The sequence below is a fragment of the Ovis aries genome, chromosome 26 (assembly GCF_016772045.2).
Source record: "Ovis aries strain OAR_USU_Benz2616 breed Rambouillet chromosome 26, ARS-UI_Ramb_v3.0, whole genome shotgun sequence".
In the NCBI taxonomy this organism is placed as follows: Eukaryota; Metazoa; Chordata; class Mammalia; order Artiodactyla; family Bovidae; genus Ovis; species Ovis aries.
This window is the reverse complement of record NC_056079.1, coordinates 6,786,178-6,810,335: the sequence shown is the minus strand read 5'-3', so window position 1 is coordinate 6,810,335 and position 24,158 is coordinate 6,786,178. Positions and strand designations below refer to the sequence as shown.

At 41.4% G+C, this 24,158-nt stretch overlaps 1 protein-coding gene across 5 annotated transcripts in view; it reads left to right on the top strand.

Annotated features, from left to right (window-relative positions):
* GPM6A (glycoprotein M6A) overlaps positions 1 to 24,158 on the top strand; it is a 249,677-nt gene that overhangs the window by 1,641 nt on the left and 223,878 nt on the right. Inside the window, exons 1-2 of one of the 5 annotated variants that reach the window (XM_060407201.1) lie at positions 593 to 4,390; positions 5,034 to 23,896. The exons of 2 other annotated variants lie outside the window; for them this stretch is intronic. The gene's annotated coding sequence lies outside the window, so the exon portion shown is untranslated. Of the gene's footprint in view, positions 1 to 592; positions 23,897 to 24,158 lie in introns of those variants that run through there. 2 more of the 5 variants (XM_042241485.2, XM_060407200.1) reach the window with 2 other exon arrangements.

The window sequence follows — 24,158 nt, the reverse complement described above, 5'->3', positions numbered from 1 at the left end:
TCAGGTTACAGCAGAGTGTTCTCCTGGAGAGGAGGTGCGGTTAGCCCCTGAACCCTCTGATCAGACTGAGTTTGGCCTCTGACTCTTAGAACTTCTCTATCCTACCTGTAAACTGACAGCTGAAATTTGTCTGTTCCTTTTTCTGCCGTAAATGGACTGCATTTTCTTATTGTGACTGAGGTCACTAAAAGCTCATGGAGCTGTCAGGTGGCTAGTAGGAAAGAGTGGGTTGAGGAAGCCGGTGAGAACCCAGCGGGCCTGGCGGTAGAGGAAAGGACGAATGGGTGGTCTGGGAGTGAGGATCTGAGGCCAGAGCTCAGGACAGAGACCCAGACGCGCAGTCCACAGACCCAGACGCGCAGTCCACACATAGCAAGAGCCCTGGAAGGAGGGGCGGGCAACATGAGAGAAGGAAGGAAGGAAATCTGTCCAGAAACGAGAGAGAAAACACTTGGTCACTTAAGGTCATCTTTCTCCTCATCTTTTAAGTTACTTGTGAAAAGCACAGAAGTTCATTACTTAGCACTTCTTTTATTTAGAGGTAGTGGGGGGGGGGGTGAGGATTTAGCACTGGAGTCCAAATTGCTAGGATAAGGGGGAAGGCAGTGTAGCTGAATGCCTGACTGTGCCAGCAGGGTAAGTCCATCTTTTCCTGGTGTCATGACAACTGAAATGTATCATTTCAAGAAAGGAAGATGGTGCTGTGGGGGTGAATATAGCCATCAATTCTTGCTTGACTCAGAAGAAGAAATCCATGCTCTAGCATCATGGAAGAATGAAAGTAATTGGTTAATCAAAATATTCTGAATAATCGATGGTTATCATATATATAATGCACAAGGCTATTTCTCAAAGAAAAAAAAACACACATTATTTGCTAAGCAGGCAAATTGAGGTTTAATATCCCTTGCTTCCTCCTCTTATTTTCTCAGTGATGCCTTCAGCTTATCAAGGTATGCAATGGGCTTCCTCTCTGCCCCCAAGTTTTGCTCTGCACAAAAGATATGATGAAATATTTCATACTGAAAAAGTATGGGACTGACTCATCGGTAAGAATATTTGTTTCTTAGCTACAAGGTTGACTTGAACCTGCACAGTCACTAATTATGAAATTGCAGGCTCCGGTGTGAGACAGGTGGGGGAATATTTTAAATTTCTCCTCTCACCACATCACTCAGTGTTCCTTGTTGTATTTAAAAAGTGGTGTTGAACATTATACAGAAGATATTATGGAAAGTTTCATGGAGGGAGTGGCTCTAAACCTGGTGATGCTTGAAGGGATGTGAAGGATTTGGGGAGGAGGCAGGTATTCCGCAAAGAATAATGGATCCCTGAGCAGAGCTGAAAGAATTTCATGGAGCAGTAAGACACGATTGACAGAATGGATTGGCAGGATGACACTCGATTTCGGATAGCCTTCAAAAGCAACCTGAGGCATTTAGAATGTATATAATAGGAAAGAGGAAATCATGGAATATTCTTGAGTAGAGAGGAATTGTAGTGAAATTAGTGTTTGAGGAAGACAAATTGAGCAGTGTTGTTTAAGATAAAGGATAAATTAGGGCAGAACCAGTTGTCACAATAATCCTGAAGTGTTATGGTCCATGTCTAGTTCAGTTGCGGTGAAATAGCAGCACTGATGGAAATGGAGAAAGAAAGATGGATGAATGATATTTCTAATTAAAGGTCTAAAATTAGGAAATTAAGTGATAAAGAGGAGAATGAATAAGAAGCATTTTCTGGAGATTTGAAACCTTGAGGAGTGGGGATATAGTAGATCCCTTGATAGAGTTTTTAAAGAATAAAACAGATGGTTTATTTTCCAGATGCTTTGGACAGAAGATCAATTTTATTTTTGAGTTGTTAATTAAATGGTGATGGTTAAACATGTTAACACATATGTTAGTAAATTGGAAACATACAGTGAGAAATTAATCAGAGCACAAGAATAAGAAGGAAAATAAAGGTTAGGAGGTCACCAACCTTTGGTGAGCAGTAAATCCGTGTAATAAATTGCCTGTTTGGAGGTGAACAGGTATGTGGACGGCTGGTTGAGGGAAAGGGAAGGAGGATAAACACTGTCTGCAGGAAGAGAAATATCAACCACATAACATGTATCAGTGCCCTGAAATTAGAACAGTGAAGTGTGACATCTTTAACTTTCAGTGTTAGATCTAGGCGTCCACAAATTTTGACAAGAGGAGAACATCAGACGGAAATATTTTGATGTCATTTGGTTTCAGTAAAAAGGATCTTGGTTAAGGATCTGAAAATTATTTGCAAATTTAAGCCAAGAATAATGGCATGTGGTATCATCTCGAATTCATACTTTTTTTCTTCAGGAAAGTATGACCCCCTAGAGGTAGTTACGAACAAGGTACAGAGAGGCAGGATTTGAAGTCGGAGAAGCAAATGATAATCTTTAGGTGGATTATGCAGACGTTAGGGATCCTGTTTTCTTTTTTGTTTGATGAAGGGTCGTTCATGATTCTATACATTTGTGTAGCTCAGATCTTGATTTAATAATAGTAATAATTAATAAAAACATGTAAAAAGTTAAGCTTGAGCTATTTCCATGAAACAAACCAAGAATATTTTAAAGATGGTAAACGACTAGTTGAAACTTTTTAAGGGTCAGTTGGCCTCTAGTTGGCCAACTCTAGTTGGTCAGTTGGCCAACTCTTTGCGACCCTGTGGACTGTAGCCCACCAGAGGAGCCCAGAGGACTGTAGGCTCCTCTGTCCATGGGATTTCCCTGGCAGGAATTCTGGAGTGGGTTGCCCTGCCCTCCTCCAGGGGATCTTCCCAACCCAGGGATTGAACCTGTGTCTCTTATGTCTCCTGCATTGACAGGTGAGTTCTTTACCACTAGTGCCACCTGGGACTCCAGTACTTTGGCCATCTGATGTGAAGAACTGACTCACTGGAAAAGAGCCTGATGCTGGGAAAGATTGAAGGTGGGAGGAGAAGGGGACGACAGAGGATGAGATGGTTGGATGGCATCACTGACCCAATGGACATGGGTTTGAGTAAACTCTGGAAGCTGGTGATGGACAGGGAGGCCTGGTGTGCTGCAGTCCACGGGGTCACAAAGAGTTGGACACAACTGAGCAACTGGACTGAGCTGAACTGAACCACCTGGGAAGCCCGCTAGTATGTTATATGCCCTGCTGCTGCTAAGTTATTTCAGTTGTGTCCGACTCTGTGTGACCCCATAGACAAAAGCCCGCCAGGCTCCCCCGTCTCTGGGAGGCAAGAACATTGGAGTGGGTTGCCATTTTTGTCTCCAATGCATGGAAGTGAAAAGTGAAAGTGAAGTCACTCAGTTGTATCCACCTCTTAGTGACGCCATGGACTGCAGCCTACCAGGCTTCTCTGTCCATGGGATTTTCCAGGCAACAGTACTGGAGTGGGGTGCCATCGCCTTCTTCCTAGGAAATTATAAAAGTTTGATCCTGAGCAAAGAAAGATAAACTAATATTTTGGTTATCTTTGCTGCATACCATGTACCCTTATAACTAGTGAATTTAAAACAATTTGTTATTATCTCTATGGTTCTGTGGACTTTACTGCTGAGCAATCCTTTTTTGAGGTCTCCTGCCTTGCAGTTCAGTATATGCTGAGGGTCAGGCATCTGAAGACTTGATTGGGCTGGTCGCTTAAAACAGCTCCCACCTGTAGCTGACGGTGGATGCTGGCTACTGGTTGGGAGTTCAGGTGGGGCTGCCTGCAAGTGGCTTGGACTTTAGGCAGCATGGTGGCTGGGTTCCAAGGGGATACATCCCTGGAAAAGTGTCCCAGGAAAAAACCTAGGCAGAAGCTGCAAGACCTCTATAAGCTGCAAGACCTGCTAGAACATCGCAGGTTCTAGAGCACCGCTTCTGCTGCATGCTAATGCTCACGGAAATCACTGGGGATAGTCAGAATCAAGGGAGGAGCATGCCTGTTCAAGGACAGAAGGACCTGAGGGAGCCAGCTGCTTGAGCTCATTCCTAAAAGAGATGCCTGGTAGATGTGTTTTACAATGGAGACATCATCAGGTTGACCTCTGAAAATTTGGTCTTTTATTTAAAAAACTTTTTAATTGGAGGATAATTGCTTTACAATATTTTGCTGATTCCTGCCATGTATCATTATGAATCGGTGATAGGTGTACATATAGCCCCTCCCTCTTGAATCTCCCTCCCACTTCCCACCCCATCAGACTGTCACAGGAGCACCAGGTTTCAGTTCCCTGTGTCATACAGCAAATTTCTGAATCACATATGAGAAAGGATCTTTGCTTTCGTGAGAGCTGTAAAGACATCCAGATAGTCACACTAGTTTCACAGGAAAACATTTGAGTGTGGAAATTCATGCCTGGGTGGAAGTGTGCTAGTGAAGTGCTGGGGTAAGCTCTGCTCAGAATAATTTCAAATAGAATCAGCTGGCATTTCTTTATTTTAATTTCAATTTGAAGTTTCTAAGGCTATTGTAAATTACTATTTATTTTACTTAAGTTGGAGTTTGTCATAAATTGAAATGTATAAATCCTTTATTCAATATCTTCTTGTCATACTAAACTAAATGTTTTGTAGTGAACAGTTCAGAAGGTTGCATTATTTTTCAAGAATGTGTTGACTGTATGAAATATGCAGTTGGTATGGTGCAACTAAAAATAAGTATAGTCTTAACTATCGCTTTTTTTTGAAAGATACGTTTCTAAATTAAATATGTAACTGTCAGTTTATTAAAACTTTAAGTGTAAGTTTCATTTTACTATTTTTAATTGGAAAGAGAGCTGACATTTATGGTTACAAAAATATAGGTCTTTCTCCTTAGGTGATTGAAAAACAAAGAAAAAATAGGGTAAAGGAGATGGGTTTAAAGTCAAGGACAGAATTAGTTTCAACCTAGAAACTTAGAGGCCTTAAAAAAGAATTAGATTCTGATGGTTGCAACCTGACTGATTTGAGGTCATTCTATTTTCGACTGTTTGACAAGAGGTGAGGGAATGAGGATAGATAATCCAAAGCCACATACTCTGTCCCCAGTGCTCATGACATGGCAGACAGACAGAACTACATCTCAACAGGAGATAAAGGCCTGACCTGTATAACTGATAGGACTGGAAGAGTGCCTGAGGAATTCAGAAGGTATGATGACATGGAATTAAATTCTTCTTTAGTTTGTTAAGACAACCTGTCAGAATGGTCACTCACTACTTTCTCTATAATATTTGCGATAACCCGAACTATATAATGATAGCAAAATCACTATCTCTGGCTGTTGCTGCAAGACATCTTGTTCTAGAGCCTCTGAGGCTACTGTCTGAGTAGAATAACTTGGAGACTTTGCTAAGTACTGGTCTGTGGGTCCCACTGCCAAGATTTGAGATGAGAAAGTTTGGGCTTGAGAGGTGGACCTGCAGTTCTCACATGAGGTTCAACCAGTGTTGAGGATGAAGCCTGGAGAACTAGCTCTTCCAGAAGCTTCCGTCCCCCATCAAGCTTGCTGAGCCTGTGCTGCTGCCTTTCCTCACCTGGGCCTTGCTGAGACTTAGCCTAAGTCTCTGTTGAGCTCCTCTGTCCATCCTACCAGGCACATCTTAGCCTGTTGATGGGACGGTGCTCTCCAGTTTACGGTAACTCTCCCCCAGAAAATAACTGACAATTTCCTGTCTCAGGATTTCAAGTGTTACTTGCTGCTGCTGCTACTGCTAAGTCGCTTCAGTCGTGTCCGACTCTGTGTGACCCCATAGACGGCAGAGCACCAGGCTCCCCCATCCCTGGGATTCTCCAAGCAAGAACACTGGAGTGGGTTGCCATTTCCTTCTCCAATGCGTGAAAGTGAAAAGTGAAAGTGAAGTTGTGTCCGACCCTCAGCGACCCCATGGACTGCAGCCCACCAGGCTCCTCTGTCCATGGGATTTTCCAGGCAGGAGTGCTGGAGTGGGGTGCCATTGCCTTCTCTGTCAAGTGTTACTTATATGCACATAAATCTGGCTCCATGTGCTCAGGGTCAGCTATGTCTCCCCCAGCCGCTGCTTGCAGGCTTCAGTCTCAATGCCTGCAAAATGGAATTCTTCCTGAGTCTGGCTGGCTCCCTCCTCTCTTCCTTTGCCCTCTTCCTTCTCTTTGTTTTTCTTGATGACTCCAGTATGCCTGGCCTTGTTGAGCGGATGTCATCACACGTCTGAATGCCCACACTGTCTCGTCCTGTGTCCTCACCTGCTTCAGCCTGGGTATGGGTGGTTTTCCCACTGCCAGTCACCTCCCCTCCTTTGTCTCCTCCCAAATCACCCACGTGATGATCCAAACAACCCATGCCAGCACGATTCTTCTTGCCCCACTGGTCCTCTCCAGCTTCACCTCCCGCTATCACCTCTCATGCATTGTATGCTTAACCGTCTTATGGGAAAACGTGAATGCACTGTTTGGCCAATCTAATGATACAGAGTAATGTATTTATTTTAATGGACATTTTCTGTAATTGAGATAAATCAGCTGTCTACCTCAGTCTAAGTTTGAAGCACAAATAACGAACGTTGGATACTAAGGGGGTTTTCTGCAGTCCTGCTTCAGGTTTTCTATGAAATAGTACAAAAAGAAGAAAAATTCATAATGAGATGCTACATATATGTGTGACAAAGGTCCATTATTGTTACTGTTTGATAGATTCTTTCCTTCCAAAAGAAAAACTTACAAAGAAGAATATAATTTTGTTTGTTAATTATAGATGAGAAATTAAACTCAGGGTGAGAAGTCTCTAAAGAAAAATCCAGAGCAACTATTAATATAAGTGCACAATTTTAAAGTAATTGGTTCCTTAGGTATAAATGAAGTAGAGGTCACTACTGAGTGTTATTATTTAGTTTCAACCATTTCTCTGCATTCCCTTAATAAAATTCCTTTTATATAACATGATACATGCATCCTGTTCAACTGGGAGGTAAGTAAAGTGATAACTAAACTCAAAGGAGGTAAACAATTTAAAAATACCAATGAAAATCAGAAGATTGTTTTTTGGCAGGAAAGCTATGACAAACCTAGACAGTGTATTAAAAAGCAAAGACATCACTTTGCTGACAAAGCTCTGTATAGTCTAGGCTATGGTCTTTTTCTCGAAGTCATGTATGGATGTGAGAGCTGGACCATAAAGAAGGCTGAGTGACAAAGAGTTGATGCTTTCGAACTGTGGTGCTAGAGTCCCCTGGACTGCAAGGAGATCAAACCAGTCCATCTTAAAGGAAATCTACCCTGAATATTCATTAGAAAGACTGATGCTGAAGCTGAAGCTCGAATACCTTGGCCACCTGATGCGAACAGCTGACTCTTTGGAAAAGACCCTGATGCTGGGAAAGATTGAAGGCAGGAGGAGAAGGAGGTGACAGAGGATGAGATGATTGGATGGCATCACTGATTCAATGGACATGAACTTGGGCAAACTCTGGGAGATGGTGAGGTATAGGGAAGCCTGGAGTGCTGCAGTCCATGGAGTTGGAAAGAGTTGGACATGATTTGGCAACTGAACCATAACAACAACCTCATTGTCTCATATTAAAATCATCATTATCACAGAATCATTGTACCTAAGGCCACCAACACTTCCATAGTAAAATAATGCTCTATATTATATACTTGAAGTTACTAGAGAGTAGATCTTAGGCTTGTCACCATGGAAAAAGAGGTAACTTTGTGAGGTGATGGATGTGTTAATTAACTTAATCATGGTCATCATTCACAATGTTTATCTATATCACCATGCTAAATACACACACACACACACATATATATATATACAACTTTGTCAATTGTACCTCATCAAAGCTGAAAAAATTTAAGAAAGTAAAAAAACTAAAAAGACTACTCCTTCCAGCACAAGCAGCCTCTTAAGTGTGTTTTAATACTGATTGGACCAAGCGTGCTCACCCTTCTACACATCATGACAGCGAAAGATGCATAAAGCCCAGATTCTCATTTCTGCTTCAAAAGTACTTGTATATCAATTGGGAGATACAAAAATCACATGCGTAGAAAACCATCCGAGAATTTGAGAAAACTAGATAATGGAGATCTAGACTAATGTAATGATTGCTGAAGCCGTCGGTCCAGGATGGGAGAGACCCACGGAGGCTGCATTCATCCGGGGAGGTTTTCTGAATGCAGGACCGTGCAGGGAATCTGGCCGTGTGTGATTCTGTCAGAAGGAGGGGTGGAGGTGTGGCCAGAGCCCAGGAGGTGGGCTGAGGGTGCTCGGGGCCCACCTGAGTCTGCTTCCCCGCTCCGGCTCTCTGCTATGAATTTTTCCACCTCCTCCATGACCTCTGGACTGGGACGTGGGGTGCCACCCTCATGGAAGTCTGCCTCTTTGATGTTCAGGGTATTTGTCTGCTTCGCTTTCTGACTGACCGCTGCAGCTGACTGACTTCCTGCCACTCCTGTTCCTTTGTAGAACACGTCGTCAGCTCTTCTGTGATGTCCCCCCAGATCTCATGAGTGTTTTCAACCCTTTCGAGATTAGTCATTTCCACCCTCCCCACCCTCCCTTGACACACACAGGTTCTCATAACTCACGCCTGGATTTTGTTGTTAAGTGGGATTTGCTGAGTGTCTAAATTAAAGCCAGTCTTGCTACAGCATCAGTAACAATGCACGACTCCGGAGGGTGTGATTCCCATTGTGCCCCTGAGGGCTTCCGATCATGGAGAACACCTGACAGTGGTGCCCGGCAGTGGGCGAAGCAGGGTCTGCTGGTCACAGCATCTCACCCTCTGCCCCTCACTCTGGTACTCCACCTCTAAACCCACTCATTGTCCTCTGAGCCCTGGCTACCTCATTTGATTTCCCTCTGCGCTAGCCCATCATTGTCACTGAGTCGCTAAGTTGTGTCTGACTCTTTGTGACCTCGTGGACTGCAGCACACCAGGCTCCTCTGTCCTCCACTATCTCCAGGAGTTTGCTCAAATTTATGTCCCTTGAGTCAGGTGATGTTATTTAACCATCTCATCCTCTGCTGCCCCCTTCTCCTTTTGCCTTCAGTCTTTCCCAAGCATCAGTGTCTTTTCCAGGGAGTTGATTCTTCACATCAGGTGCCCAAAGTATTGGAGCTTCAGCTTTAGCGTAAGCATCATTACTCTTCTTCCATTCAGTCACAGCCCAGAACCCCAAGCACCCTTTTGCAAATGTTCTTTTGTCCAAGAGCCTGGATCACTGCAGCATAGGTGGAAGTCTTCATATAAGGATTGAGAAAATGGTTCTAATGCAAGAGCATGCAACTGTAGCCTTTCAGCCAGGGAGCCATAGGGAAATTATCAGATTTAGTTACAGATGTAGCAGAAAGGAAGGAATCAGAAGAGATAATGAGAAGAGAAATTTTCTGTTGGAATGCCAACCGGAAGGTGGTGTTCTGATGAGAGAGGGAACAAAGCTATCAAGAACAAACATAAACAAACAAAATATTCTCAATTCAGGCAATTGCCAATGAACTAAACTTCATATATCCCACATCAATAACTATGAGGATGATCTGGCATGACTTAGGTCAGCCCAAGGGATTCAGGATTGCTGTGTGGATCTACCTGTCCAGAGGAATGCTCTGTTAGTTCCTGCTACCCAGGTGGTCCTCCCTAGAAACTGTGCAAGATGGCAAACTTTCCGGATGAAAGAGTGTTTTACTAAGAGTATGCAGTTGGATTCCTTCCCCAAAAAATAGAACCTTAAAACAAGCTCTTAAGATCCAATTTCCCATTGACTGTGTGATATAATCAGACATTTATGAAAATTTGACTCAGAGATGTTAGGACATCCACTTAATTATGAATGAAATAATTCAATGTATTTAATTACAGATTATAACTTAGTGGACAGTTATGCTATTCAAATTAAATTGAAAATCAAAAACTTGAAACTTTTGATACCAAAGAATGTGATATAGTTAAGTAATGATAATGAGAGGATTTAACAGTTTTTTAAATCCCTAATTATTTAGCATTATGCAATATTGTCTCCTTTTTTCATGTCTTTATACTTACTGTGCATGATATGAGATGAAGGGCAGAGAAGAAAGATCCTTTTTCTTAACACCTTAAGTTTCACATTCTGACCTGTAGGCTGCCCTTATTCTGGGCCTTTTTTCTATTTCCTTTCTTTTTTTTTTTTTTTGCCACTCTGTTTTATCCTTTTTTTTTTTTTTTTTGCTTTACTTTGGCTTTTAAAGCTCAAAATGATGCATCTTTTTTATTATTTTAAAATGTTATTAATTTTATTTGTAATTAATTTTTGTTGATGTATTGTTGCTTTACAGTGTTGTATTAGTTCCTACTGTACAGCAAAGTGAATCAGCCACAGAGGTACATATATCCCCTCCCTTTGAATCTTTGAAGAAGACTGTATCCTTGAGGTTGACAGATTCATTCAGTTCTCTCCCATCTTCTGTGTAAGGGACCGACCCAAAGCAACATAGTTAAAATGAAACACTATATAATTAAAGAGTTCTGGATAGGTGAATTTCCAAAGACTAATTGGATGTCTGTAAGGATGTCTGGTCATTTTCCACTGCGGCTTTCTCCATACGTGGAGCTCCATGTGGGCAAAGCTCTGGGTGCAGGTGTGTTCAGGCAGTGTGTTTCTACCTCTGACTGCTCAGCAGCACCAGCAGACTTGACTCTGATCCTTCAGTTCTTGCGCAGACGGCAGAATCGAGGTGCAAGTAGCTGTTTGCTCTCAGGTCCAGCCGGTCCTTCTGTTTTCTTGGTCACTGGCTTGCTTCTTCCGTCCCAGTGGCTGTAGCTCACTGTTTATTTACTGGGTGTTCAGTATGAGAAAACATCTCGTCTTTGATCACTGACAACAGATGAGAGCAGTGAGCATGCCCATCACGGCACATTGGGTATAATCTTTGGCTGTTAGGCTCTTGGCTGGTCTGCTGCACTTTACTGTCCTGAAGGTTTGAGAAATCTGACTGCTTTGTTGGTTGTTGTTTTCCTATTCTTATTAACACTTGCCAAACCTTTTGTCATGCAGCTTTAGAACCATGACAGCTTCTAGGTCAAATTTCAGTTTTGATCCCTGCATCTTTAGAAATAAAACTGAGAACTGAAATAGCCATTTCCTCTCAGTGATTGCCATGGGTGCTGATTAAGCTGCATGCTGGTTGTTGGAGTCATAGCAACAAGTCCTGCTTACTATCTTTTAAGAATCTCAATTAAGTTTCTTTTAGTCTTTGAATATCTAACTACAGAAAAGTTTAATTTCCTAGGGAAAATGAATATATTCTTTTCTTGGAGAACAACACCATAGAGTTAATTAAGCATTCCTCTCCAAGGTTTATTTGTGCACTAAGCTTGAAATTATTTGCACTCCTTTTTTTCCCCTATTTTTTTCTTCCAGCTTTCATAATTAGGCTTTCAGTGGACTTAATCTTTTAATTTTAAAATGATTAAGTGCCAAGTTGTTGGGTACCATTGCTTGGGTTACAAAGACAAACATATCCAGCAATAACAAGAAGTTCATTGAACTTGCTACAATGACAGCAGATACTCAGGTTTTATTTTCAACAAAGACTCAGGACATTTTGCACTTGACTGTGCTATCTGGAGAAGAGCTATAATTATTTTATTTTTCTAGGTGAGTAATTAATTTTTGGTATTAAATTCTACTATGGTATAAAATATGAATAGGGAATTTTTTTTTCTTTTTTTACAAGTCATATATATTTGTAATTTCTCCCGACAAGGACTCTTTTGGAGGCATATAAAGTTTAAACTTCTCCCAAATGGGTTAATGGTGAGAAAAAAAGGTTATGTTATTTTACTTTTGAAATCAACTTGAATAGAATTTTGTATTCTCCAATTCATTAATTTCTAAGTGAATCTGAATAAATAAACTTTCGTGGCAAATTCATGGCACTTTTTTGCATTTTTTAATTTAGAGAAGTCTGTTTTCAGTTCCTGGAGTCACTGCTTTGGAAAGGTGATCTGAACTCCCTGAGCTTCAGTTAGTTATTTTAATTGATATTTGTAGACACAATAATAACACCCTGGACTACCTGAAGTTCAGAATAATAAATGACGCAATCTATTAAAATAAAGGGCTTCCCTGGTGGCTCAGTGGTAAAGAATCTGCCTGCCAATGCAGGAGACATGGGTTTGATCCCTGGTCAGGAAGATCCCCTGGAGAAGGAAATGGCAACTCACTCCAGTGTTCTTGACTGGGAAATCCACGGACAAAGGAACCTGGCAGGCTACAGTCCATGGGGTCGCAAAAGCGTCAGACAGGACTGAGTGACTAAACAACAACATGTTAAAATAATTTAACAAGGTCAGACTAGGAGATAATACTCAATACATATAAACATAGGTGAGTGTGTACATACACACACATAAATGAAACTGTGAAAGTAAGTTTGTCTTACTAAGTCTTTGGTCGTAATTTTTTTAAGTCTATCATACAAGAAACTGTGGATGAAAGAAAGTGAAAGTCAGAGTTGCTCAGTCGTGTCCGACTCTTTGCAACCCCATGGACTGTAGTCCATGGAATTCTCCAGGCCAGAATACTATAGTGGGTAGCCTGTCCCTTCCCCATCGGATCTTCCCAGCACAGGAATCGAACCGGAGTCTCCTGCATTGCAGATGAATTATTTACCAACTGACCTATGAGGGAAGCCCTTGGTGCTTATTTTTCAAAACCAATGCACAGTGTAGTCATATGTTTTCTTAGGGATAAACTGATTGGCTATGGCTTTTATGGATAGGATATAGTATTAGGAATAAGCTAGAGTAAAGATTAAGACATTGCTCCAAAGATGTCTAGGGATGATCTTAAAAATCAGAACATGTGAAGTCCATCTGTATAGAATGCATTCATCAAGCAAATTTTAAACCCCTCATTCCAAGATATTATTAAAGCGCAATAAGGCTTTTATTGTTTATTTTAAATTCAAAGCATTGCAGTAAGTTGCTTATTTTATTTAATAACACTTGGTACTCTCAAGAGAGAATACTAAATAAAATACTACAAACACTTGGTTTTATGTGGATTTTTTAAATTATGTAAGAATATTAAAGATATGAAAATTTTCTCAATTCATGGTTGAAATTTCCATTATTAGCACATTCTGATTATTTTGTAGTCATGTCATATTGGAAAGTCTAACTTTGAAGAATTCTTCTGTCTCAGATGTGGTTAATTTTGGTCACTAATTATTCAAGCTGTTCTAAAAATCTGCTCCTTTGATTTGTCTATCAATCATTTATCCAAAGAATGAAATATTATTTTAAGTATTTAAAACTGATTTCAATGAATATATTAGCATATTAGTCTTTTAGTTTGCAGATTATTTAATGATTTTTAAGGAACCAGGCAATCTCCAGTGGTTCATTATGTAAATGTCCTCATATCCAGCCCTGTTAGGGAATGCAGGAGTTCATTTGTTTTATTTTTCTAATGTTATTCCGTTCTTTTTCGTTTGTTTGTTTTGTTTTGTGCGTCTCGGTACTTCTGCTTGTTGGTTATGCAGTTGGTGTAATGTGGTGGTGTTCTCTGAGCTGTAGCTTCTCACTGTGGCTGTTCTGCCTTACTTGTAGGGTCACAATGATGAGAAGAAGCGGTGGGTTCTATGTGAATGCCTGGTCCCTGACTTGTGGCAGGATTTGGTCAATGGAGCTTACTACCACATTACCCTTCTCTCTACCTATACGCAGTCAAGCCTCTATAATAGTTGGTGCTCCTTGTTGTAAACCTTTACTTACTGAGTTTGTGTGGTTCATACCTCTGGTTCTGAATTGCAATGTCCTACTATAACATTTGGTTTATTTAATTGCTTGCAGTGAACAAAAGGATGTTTTTGACATAAGAAATTAGTTTGAGAGACATCGTATTATAAACCACAGACAGTAAGTTAGAAACTTAAGTAAAAAAACCCCAAACAGGTGAAAAGCAGAAGTATAAAGTATCTTAAGATGATTTATTAAAATTGGATGACTGAATTAAAAAGTCTAAATCACTGAATTTTCTAATGTGAATAGCCTGTTTTAATTCTTAGTGCATGTGAGGGCTTCAAAGCAACTGTTATCATGGTTTTGGAAAGAAACATCTTCTATTTCTAATGCCTCAGTGAATGAATCAGAATCATTTTAAATTACCTCAGCACCTTTTATACAGAAATCAATTTAGTATGGTTTTTGCATAGTTCGTTTTCCAGATAGACAACTAATAAAGTACTAAGACTCTGTGACTCTAGTTATATAACTTTATCTTTGACCAATAAATCTTTTTCATTGAATAAAAGTAAAAAGTAACCTAAGATCAAATGATTAATTAACTAAATAAAAATTATTTTCATGTGCAGTTTAAGAGTTTAACTATTTCTGAAGAATTGGCTAGAAACTGGTAAGAACTGAACCTCTGGAGGCATTAATCAATGCTGAAGAGTCTGGGTTGCGATATTGTTTCTTCATTCATTTACTCACTAAATAAATATTGACTGAAAGACACTGTGTACCTACTGTGTGCCCGGCAGTCTTCTAGGAGCTGAAAATATAATGATGGTGGAAGGAAACATGGTTAGTGGTATCAGATATTCGTGAACTATGGGGGAGAAACACAGGTAGATAATTGCAGCTCAGGCATCAATATTTGACAGGATCCAGTAAAGAATAACCCTTATTAGTCACTCAAGTTTGGATTGAAGACAAATGCTCTGGGAGATGGAGCTGAAAATGTTAGTTCTTTCGCTACTGATAGCGATCTTGGAGAACAAGATCTTAGCTGGTCTCTCCAAGGGGGCATTTTATCTCAGTTTTGCATTGGACAGACTTACTCAGACACAAGCATCGTGGACCAGTGGCCACTTCTTAATGCCTGTCCCACTGCCAATGTGTCGTGGAGGGGCAGAGAATTCTAGACAAGTATGAAGGCTGACGGTGGGGACCTGGGAGACTGTGGACTTTGGGGAACTCGGTGTAGTAGACTGGTGTGTAAAGATAGCATGGAAGGAGCGATGTCTGGAGGAAGACATGGGGTCCACGTGGCACAGACCTTAGGGTCATGTTGGTCCATTTCAGTTTTATTATGAGAGTAACATGGAACCATTGAGGGTTTTAAACAGGGGTTTGACACAGTCACAGTTGTGCAGGGTGAATCTGAAAGGTACAAAACAGAACGAAGGGTCTAATCAACAGGGGATTTTCATGCCGGAAGGCAGAGGCCACGCAGCGTGAGCAGGAGCGGTAAGACCTTGTGTGGTGCAGCTGGGAGACACTTGCTGTTCCATCCGCCTGGCTTCCTTGTAGCCATACTGTGGCTCATTAGCACTTCTACCAAGAGGGCGGGCACAGGCGCTGAATCAGACCTTCCCAGTGTTCTTTCAGAACCACCATTCTGAGGAATGAGCAGTCATTTTTTTTTTTTTACTTGCAATTAATTATGGTTTGGGATTAACTGAAAATTTCGTTGATTCATCCTGCCCCAAGGTCTCATTAGCATGTATGATTGAGTCGGAAATGATTTTAATTATTTACTTGACCCTTTTAATTGACTTATTTTTTCCTGTGATCTACTTCCCTGGTGGCTCAGAGGTAAATCTGCCTGCGATGCAGGAAACCAGGTTCAATCCCTGGGTCGGGAAGATTCCCTGGAGAAGGCAATGGCAATCAACTCCAGTATTGCCTGGAGAATTCCATGGACAGAGGAGCCTGGCAGGCTCTAGTCCATGGGGTCGCAAAGAGTTGGACACGACTGAGCAACTAACACTTTTCCTCTTTCTTTCCTGTGATAGTTTGTAAGCTTTCTGCGTATTTTTTATTTGATCACATCAATCGCGGCTTCAGTGAGCCAGGCCCTGAAAACAACAGAAGCGCAAGCAGCAAAGCCATGTTCTAAGGTTCTGTGAAGTTCATTTTGGGGCTACATGAGAAGGGAACTCTGTCTTGGATCATGCAGGTTTTTCTTAAGACTAAACATTTCCTCATGGGGTAAACTTCGTTGAAGTTGGATTGCTTTAGGTATGAAGAGCTAGAGTGGGCACTATGGCTCAATAGTCCCAATGTTGTCTAATCTTTAAATTTAAAAAAAAAAAACTTTTTACTTTTTGTTGGAGTATAGCCAGTGAACAATGTTGTGATAGCTTCAGGTGAACAGCGAAGGGACTCAGCCACACAAATACATGTATCTGATCTCCCCCAGACTCCCCTCCCATCCAGGCTGCCACATAGCACTGAGCTGCGTTCCATGTGCTGGACAGTAGCTCCTTGTTGGTTACCCATTTTAAATGCAGCAGTGTGTACATGTCCCTCCCAGACTCCCTGACTGTCCTTTACCCATGTTCTTCCCCCCGCCCCCAGCAACCCTAAGAGCATTCTGAGTCTGTGAGTCTCTTTCTGTTTTTGTAAATAAGTTCATTCGTATGATTTCATTGTAGATTCCACAGGTAAGGGATGTCATAATGTTTCTCCTTCTCTGACTTACCTCACTTACTATGACAACCTCTACATCCATCCATGTTGCTACAATGGCATTACTTCATTCTTTTTAATGGTTGAGTAATAGTCCCTTGTATATATGTATGTATATAATCCTAGACGTAACTTTAGAAGCTTCTCTATGTATAAAGTTAAGTCCTGTTAATTTTGCTCTTTAACTGTCTGTTTCTGTGCTTTGCCATCATTTTGAGATGGCTGTTCACTGTTACGTACACATTCTGTCTTCGCGGACATTGTATTGGTATCATTAATAGTCCGAGGTGGCGGTCATGTGATAGTCCATTCATTCCACCGTGACCCAGTGTGCACGCCTCTTGTGCCTGGCACTGTTTACTGCCCTCTGTACCCGCCTCATGCGAAGAGTTGACTCATTGGAAAAGACTCTGATGCTGGGAGGGATTGGGGGCAGGAGGAGAAGGGGACGACGGAGGATGAGATGGCTGGATGGCATCACTGACTCGATGGACGTGAGTCTGAGTGAACTCCAGGAGCTGGTGATGAACAGGGAGGCCTGGCGTGCTGCGATTCATGGGGTCGCAAAGAGTCGGACACGACTGAGCAACTGAACTGAACTGTACCCAAAGATAATAATATATTAAGATTATAGATATTATTGCTCATGATATTATCAATATTAACAGAGGTAGCTGCTACCCAGAATAGAGAAGGGAATGACTCATTTTCTCTTCATTATCAATGAAGGAAACTTTGGATAAGGGTTTGAAGAATGGAAAGGAGTGTGTCAAACTACAAAAAAAAAGTGAGAATAAATCAAGCAGAGGTATTAGCATAGTTAGAAAAACAAAAGCCCAGAAGCAAAGATAATGGAAGTGTCCTGTATTTTTATTTTCCACTGTGTTATCAGGGAACAATCTCTTTAAATATCAGATTATAGAATATGGATAGTTAGATCCTAGAGCTATGCGAGCTATAAATGTTCTTTGGAGATCCTAGACCCAAACCACTTATTTCGTAGTACAGAGCTTGATGCCAGGAGGCTTGCCCAAAGTGATGCAGCTGATCAGAGGCAGAGCAAGGCCTTCCCGCTGTCATTCAGCCTCTAACCACACTGACTTCCCTAGTGGAGACAGGAGAAGCCTGTCTGCTGTTATCTTTGATACCATATTTTCTGTTCCTCTTTGTGAATCCTTGGGCAAGGCTCTGCTCTTGTGAGAACACGGATGTTTTCAGGGTTGATGGAAACCACAGTTTCGTTTGAGATGTTCTGATACATCCTTGATCAGCACCATTTACCCCTATGACATACTTACCTCTGAAGATAATGTTGAGTGGAGGCTTATGTCTGGAGTGTCCAAAGAAGTATGTATAATCAGCTGAAGATGGTTTTAGTCTCAGCTCAAGATAAAAGCACTTTTGAAGAGTAATGAACTGTTCTGCTTTTTTTCTAGTTTGAACAAAAAATGTTATGAAGGAAATAGAATTAACCACATGAGAGAGGTTTTGAGTCTGAGATTCAAGTCCCTGTAGACTTCCAATAAGTAAAGAAAAGCTGTGAAGAAACATTTACACTCATCTTTCAGATGAGCAAAGGGAATAACAGAGGCGTCTGTTCTACCCAAGAGGTTTTCATTTACACAGCTACCCATTCAGCAGTTGTTGGGCACAGGGATTATACCGAGGATCAATAATACAAAGGACACGTTTCTTAGAATATATAGACATACATACACCAGTTCTGCTTTCTTAAATTATGGAAGGTTTTAGGGAGATATTTTTTCATTTGCTTTTTCTGCCTAGGCAGTGTGGATTCCAGATTTGTCTTCAACAAATCCCATGTCATTTTAAAAAAGTTTTGAACTGACAGTGTTCAATAACAGAGATCTCAAAGAAAATTTTAAAGGATTATTGGTAAAGGAAAATAGTTTGTAAGTGAATACGTTCATATTTTAAAATCCCATGTTCAGGTTTTTTTTTTTTTTTTTTTGCTGTTGTTGTTTCTATCTGTGGATCTTGCTAGAAATAATTACTGGCATGAATTTAACCATCATCAAAGATCTTGCATCTTAATGCAGATAAAATGGTTTTTGAGCAGATTCTCTGTATGTTTTATTTTTAGTAGCAGTAAGATACACTGGAATATTGTATTGTTTGTGAATGCATTTCCGGCTCAAGAAAGTTTGAAGCAAAATTTCTAGAGCTTAGTAGCTGCATCTGATACAAATCTAAAAACATTGTGGCTTTTAAAATAAATTTTAGAGCAAAGCTAGGGTTCTCTGAATCATCTGATGGAGAATAAAGCATATGCAGGGAATCATAATGTGAAAGGAAGCGAGAATGAATAGTAGCAGCAGGGAGAATTTAGGTCAGTTACAGCGCACGTGACTCTCTTCTGACTGGAAATATTTTTCAAGTAGGGAACAGGGTGCTCGGCTCCTCCCATCTCCCCGCCCCCCAGCAGTGTGGCTGTGCTTGTCTTGCCGAGGAAGTAACTCTGTTTCTACCACCCAAAGTCCAGAGAACTCATAACTGACTTCCCTAAGATGAAATTTTTATCTCTATTTGTTTCTCTTCCCCAAACCCCGCAAAATGGCACATTCTGTAAATTGTAGCCATACCGTACTGCTGATTTCAACACCATCACTACCCTACTTTCATTTTTCTGGAAAAGTCCATTTAGTGCTCTTATGTCAAAAACCTTAAAAAAAGGGGAAGGCAGCCTCAGTCAGAGGCTTCTGGCCCTTATTTTCCCTGTACTATCTCTCTTATTACCGTGCCCATCTTCAGCCCTTTTCTCTTTGGTTCTCTTGATAGCTGCATCCTGTTCTGCTTTCTCTCTGAGACGGGAAGTCTAGAGGGGAGAGGAGGCTGACTGGGGAGAGGTGTGGTGGGATGTCTTTATGAGTGTGTTGGTCCTCATTTTTATGTGGAAGAGATGAATTTTTTAAAACACATATCTACACATTATTTAGGCATGTCACACCTACTCTATTTCCTTGCCTGAGTTGAGCTTTGAAAGTAAATGTGACTCAGAGAACAGGCTTATCTGGGTTAGGTGAGTAGTAACCTAAAGGCAAGTGCAGGCTCCTTTAAAGAGACTGTGTTTTCATAGCAAATGAAGGGAAAGTACAGCTCAGTGCTGCCCTGTAGGACAGGGTTTCATCGGAGTTGGTGGCAGGGGAGGGCCAGTTTTAATCCGAGTTGCTGAGATCTTGGGGCTACAGAAACCTGAACATGTTCTGTGTTATAAAGTTGAGCTGAAGATAAATCCTTGAAGGCGATGGATGCTGAAGACAAGCAGGCTTTCTCTAGCAAGTGGACTCTCTCTGGGGTCTGTCTCCTTGACTTTGCTCACTAAGGCTGTATTGTGCTTGGGGACTCCTGCTGAATTCCCCAGGGGTGCCCCATGCTGGTCAGCAGCAGGATGTGACTCCAGGCGCTGGCCGGCTCCTTTGTCCTGCAGGCCCTGCTCTTGCATCTTGGAAAGGCTGTGAGTGTCAGCTGATGCTGACAGAGGGGTAATGCAGTGGACCTGCCATTCGGAAGACGCTTCCGACAGGTTACTCATTTGAATTAAGGGTGACAAAGGACATAGAATCTTGTGTTTGTTACAATTGCTGCCTTTTAACGTGACCTTTTATTTCAGCACATGGGAATTCTCTTGTGACTTCAAAGATAAGGCTTTCTTGGATTTGTTTTTCACTTGTGATGGTGATAAGCTCCACAACCCTGCTATGACCCTTTAAATCTAATTTGAATAAGAAAAGAAATGAGCTTAGAACGAATTGGGTTTTTCTTTCAAAGAGAGAAGAAACCTTGCCCAGCGGCTTTTGTGTGTATTTCCTTTAGCTCCCTATTTAATAAATGTTTCTCAGTGGATGTGTGTGTGTGTGTGAAAACACACACACACACACATCCACAAACAAAAACCAACCAAGAACTATATTGCAGAGTTGGGTGCTACTGTTTCTAGCATTTTTGTTTGTTTTTCCTGATTTCTTTATGTTTTCTTCTCCATCAAGAGTCTCCTGATTGTAGTTCTGATAACTGCCAAGCTTTCAGCAGCCAAGTGGCCCATGTGTTCACTGCAACTAGAATGTGACCTCCAACGTTCGCTTTCCTTCTCTGTTATAAAGCACAAGTGTGGTGTGTTTTTGCAAAAGCCTCCAAAGCAGATTTCCGATGAAAACAAACTTGTTTATCATGAGGTGGCAAAGCACATGAGCAGAAGACTTCTATTTCCAGAGGATTTGCCAAATACTTTTTGGTAGGAGAAGTTTTCTTTGATGAAAAAGGAAAAAAAGGAAAAAGGAAGGACACAGTGGAATATTTCAGTATCATTGTGTTGTAAAGAACAATAATATCTGAAAGCTATTGCTGAATTGGCTTTGTGAGTAAAAATAATCTGATAGCTTTATTTTTCATAGTTAATGATTGTTCATCTTCAAAAGGGCTTTCCAGGTGGTACTAGTGGTGAAGAACCCGACTGCCAGTGTAGGAGATGTAAGAGACACAGCGTTCGATCCCTGGGTCAGGCAGATCCCCTGTAGGAGGGCATGGCCCTCAGTCCAATATTCTTGCCTGGAGAAGCCCTTGGACAGAGGAGGCTGGTGGGCTGCAGTCCATGGGGTCTCAAAGAGATGGGCACGACTGAGATCACTTGGCACTCATCTTCAGAATATCACTGTGTGCTATTCTGTGGCATTTATTGAAAAAAATTAATAAGCATATTTTTAGAGCAGTTTTCCGGTTACAGAAAAATCGAGCAGAAAGTATAGAGTTCATACTTACCCCTCATCCTTCCTCAGACACACAGTTTCTGATATTATTACTGTTTTGCATTAATGTAGTACATTTGTTATAATTGATGAGCCAACATTGATACCTTATTATCAGATCAAGTCCAGAGTTTACACTAGAGTTCATTCTTTGTATTGCATGTTCTTTGGGTTTTATCAAATGCATAGACAGGTAGCTACCATTATAACCTCAAACAGAATAGTTTCAGACAGTAACAGTCCCTGTGTTCCACGGATACATCTCTCCCTTCATCACCCTGGACCTCTGTCAACCACTGACCTTTTTCTGTCTCCACACATTTGCCTTTTCCAGAATGTCGTATAACGATGTAGTCTTTTCAGATGGACTTCTTTAACTTAGATGCATCTAAGAGAAAGATTCCTCCTTATCTTTTCATGGCTTGATAACTTGTTGCTTTTTAATGCTGTATAATATTCCATTGTATGGGTATACTGCAATTCACGTATCTATTCACCTGTTGAAGGACATCTTGATTGCTTCCGTTTTTTTCGACTATGAATGAAGTTGCCATGAACATTTGTGTGCAGGTTTTTGTGTGGGTTCTCACATCCCTTTGGATAATTCTCAGTTCCTTTGGGTAATTGCCAAGGAGTATGATGGCTAGATCCTATGGTAACCCTGAGAGATTTCAAGGCAGTATCTGACTCATCACAAAATGGCTAAATTCTATATTTAGAAATAGATTATAGTTTTAAAATGTTTATATTTTATTGTGTTCAAATTATTTGAAAACTTACCCCAAGTCTGACATGTGGTTTAAAAAAAGGTTTAGTTGGAACATACTGGTGCCAACCTGTGTGGTCTAATAGGAGCTTATTTAAGAAAATCAACCAGGGTGATTTTGAATTCCAAAGTAGACTATTTGGTGGTGATTTTGCTATATTCAGTGGGGAGGCTGCTTTACCTGTTGGCCCCTCAGTTTTCTCCTCTTTAAAATGGGATGGGATAGTAGTTTCTATCTCATAGTGTTGTTATAATAATTGCAGAAAATTGAATGCGTACATTGCCTAGAACAATGTCTGGCAGTCATTTCCTAATTAATGTTATTTATGATTAAAGAGGACAGTGACTCAGACTCTCAGGATTTGCATTTTTAGCCTGCATTCATTTAAAACTATCTAGAAGTCTCCTGGATGGATGAGTGGCCATTTTTTTTAACTTATTTATTTTTAATTGGAGGATAATTGCTCTACAATACTGTGTTGGTTTCTGCTACAGATCAACACGAATAGGCCCCAGGTAGATGTAGATCCCCTCCCTCTTGAGGTTCCCTTCCGCCTCCCCCTCCTTCCTGCCTCTCTAGGTTGTCACAGAGCACCAAGGTTGAGCACCTTGCATCCTATAGCAAATTTCCACTGGCTCTCTGATTTACATATGGTAGTGTGTATGTTTCCTCTATGTTATCGCTAAAATTCTTGCTTTAATTCACTAATTTTGTATGACTCTGTGTGTGTAGGGTGGTGAGGCAGGAATATATCTGAGGTTTGATCACTGACTCTTGGCCACACGGGGCAGCAAAGTCTAGTCTTAAAAGGCGTTGCGCATACCCGGCGTCTGTAGTGAGTGAGCCAGCCCAAGCCCCAGGTCGCCAGTGCTACTAACATTCTGACGTTCGCCTTTTCTCTTCTCTTCTTTTTAAACTGGTATAATTACAGCAGTCACTGCACTGTGCGCATGTGATGGGAAACAGTGGAAACAGTGTCAGACTTTATTTTTTGGGGCCTCCAACATCACTGCAGATGGTGACTGCAGCCATGAAATTAAAAGACGCTTACTCCTTGGAAGAAAAGTTATGACCAACCTAGATAGCACATTCAAAAGCAGAGACCTTACTTTGCTGACTAAGGTCCGTCTAGTCAAGGCTATGGTTTTTCCAGTAGTCATGTATGGATATGAGAGTTGGACTGTGAAGAAGGCTGAGCGCCGAAGAATTGATGCTTTTGAACTGTGGTGTTGGAGAAGAGAGTCCCTTGGACTGTAAGGAGATCCAACCAGTCCATTCTGAAGGAGATCAACCCTGGGATTTCTTTGGAAGGAATGATGCTAAAGCTGAAACTCCAGTACTTTGGCCACCTCATGTGAAGAGTTAACTCATTGGAAGACTCTGATGCTGGGAGGGATTGAGGGCAGGAGGAGAAGGGGACGACAGAGGATGAGGTGGCTGGATGGCATCACTGACTCGATGGACGTTGAGTCTGAGTGAACTCCAGGAGTTGGTAATAGACAGGGAGGCCTGGTGTGCTGCGATTCATGGGGTCGCAAAGAGTTGGACATGACTGAGCAACTGAACTGACCTGACGTGTCTGGGGTGTGTGTTGAGGATCATTTCTCAGTGCTGAGAGGTTGTGGAATGGCAATCATGCAGAGGTAACCTGCTACACATCCAGTCACAGTGTGTGAGGCTGGCTATGCTGTGCACACGCATCACGTATGGACCATTACACTAGGCGCTATGAGGACGGAGACATTACTGTGTATGGAATGTGAATGTAGAGTTCCCCAGGATTCTCAGTCCCCATGTATCCAGACATTTTGAAAGTGGCTCATTTTATCTGTTTTAATGTTTCATTTCAGCAGTGTCTCTCTTTGACACCTGAATTGATTTCGTCGGCTGATCGGGGCGTTCTGCCGCCCTGCAACTGTCCGCTTCTGGTGACGGTAGGTTAAGCGGAAGCCTTTTTTTTGGAGCTGTGAATTCTAAGCAAATGTAGCATATATTCAGATGCCAGGGACACTCTTCATTCCTTCACCTCAGGTGCAGGCTTGTGATTGGATCTGAAGACAAATCCTAGTTATTACAATTGAGGAGGCAAGTGGATCACAGTGGCTTTTTGTCCAAAGTGAAGTTCACTGTGATGGAGCAATCATTGGGTGGCTGTGGCTCTGTGGGTGAAACGAGAGAGCGTTCTTCTAGTGGAAA